General features: G+C 43.9%; 1 non-coding gene across 1 annotated transcript; it reads right to left on the reverse strand.

The window, feature by feature from the left end:
- Positions 1 to 218: 218 nt before the first annotated feature.
- Positions 219 to 300, reverse strand: trnas-aga (transfer RNA serine (anticodon AGA)). The gene has a single exon. It is a non-coding gene; the product is annotated as a tRNA-Ser (tRNA).
- Positions 301 to 660: the final 360 nt, after the last annotated feature.

Consider the following 660-nt stretch of genomic DNA (forward strand, 5'->3'; position numbering starts at 1 on the left):
TCCCAGAGAAATGGCCATAACTCAAAAACCGTTGAGGCCTATCATGAGATCTCACCTGAAATCTGTGGCTTGACTACAAACCTGTAACCTATGCTACTGTGGCCTATAGAGCTAGAAGGATGGATAATCAGGTGTGTAAAGGGATCCTATCCCAAATGGAGAACTAATCCCTATGTACTTAAGCTTCAACCTCCGGAGGAGTCAAGAATGTTCAATTTCGTTGTCGGCAGGATTCGAACCTGCGCAAGAAGATCCTAATGGATTTCTAGTCCATCGCCTTAACCTCTCGGCCACGACAACAGGCTTGTCAGCAGTGAATGGGCCACCAGGCATAGCCTACAGAAAGTGATAATTTTACAACTGAAAGACAAAACAGTAACTCATTAACTCATTGAAATGTTCCCCTCAGTCATTTGTTATTCAGTACAGCTGTTTTCTTATTTTCCTTGATCTTTGCTCAGCTCCAGAAGGTTTGCATTTGAGAGTGTTTATTATAAATTGTTATTTCATCACCTTATTATTACTGCTTCGCAGCATGACTCCTGAGAGGAACTAAACATCTGTAAGAAGTGGGATTTGAACACACGACTCCATGGGAGACTGCGACCTGAACGCAGCGCCTTAGACCGCTCGGCCATCCTGACTAGAGCACAGTACCTG

The sequence above is a fragment of the Oncorhynchus keta genome, unplaced genomic scaffold, assembly GCF_023373465.1.
Source record: "Oncorhynchus keta strain PuntledgeMale-10-30-2019 unplaced genomic scaffold, Oket_V2 Un_contig_934_pilon_pilon, whole genome shotgun sequence".
Lineage (NCBI taxonomy): Eukaryota > Metazoa > Chordata > Actinopteri > Salmoniformes > Salmonidae > Oncorhynchus > Oncorhynchus keta.